This window comes from Trichechus manatus, unplaced genomic scaffold, assembly GCF_000243295.1.
Source record: "Trichechus manatus latirostris isolate Lorelei unplaced genomic scaffold, TriManLat1.0 scaffold00109, whole genome shotgun sequence".
In the NCBI taxonomy this organism is placed as follows: domain Eukaryota; kingdom Metazoa; phylum Chordata; class Mammalia; order Sirenia; family Trichechidae; genus Trichechus; species Trichechus manatus.
The window spans coordinates 1,707,967-1,708,475 of record NW_004444045.1 but is presented as its reverse complement, the minus strand read 5'-3'; the positions used below and the strand labels follow the sequence as shown (position 1 = coordinate 1,708,475).

The 509-nt window shown below is 38.5% G+C and overlaps 1 pseudogene; it reads left to right on the top strand.

Annotated features, from left to right (window-relative positions):
• Window positions 1-327: 327 nt before the first annotated feature.
• LOC111821840 (uncharacterized) lies at window positions 328-424 on the top strand (annotated as a pseudogene).
• Window positions 425-509: the final 85 nt, after the last annotated feature.

The following is a 509-nucleotide window of genomic DNA, read 5'->3' as shown; positions in this document are numbered from 1 at the left end:
CACAGTTTTCCCAATCTAATTTTAGCCTTAAATATTTTATCAACTGGCTTTGGAAATCACAAAGACTCCACTCAAACTACCTTAAGTCTCTGACTAGGAGTGGAAACATTTTTCCAGGCCATTTCAGATGTGTCTCTTTGTGATTCCTATTTTTTTGGCCTCGTAACCTTCCCCTACAGCAGAGAGAACTTGTTTATTGTTCTTTTATGATTGGGATTCACCCAATTTCTGATAATTACAGCAAAGTGATTTTTTAAAATTTTCTTTTGTCTTAAAAAAAATCTCCACCTAGTTAGTTAGAAGGGGTCTTTCAAAAGCTTCCCTGGAGTGCTCACTTTGGCAGCACATATACTAAAATTGGAACAATACAGAGAGGCCCCTGCACAAGGATGACACGCAAATTCGTGAAGCGTTCCATATTTTTATGAAGAACACCAAAGACACAGGGAAAATATTAGTCCAAGAGACAAAAGGGGCCACATAAACCAGAGACTCCATCAGCCTGAGAC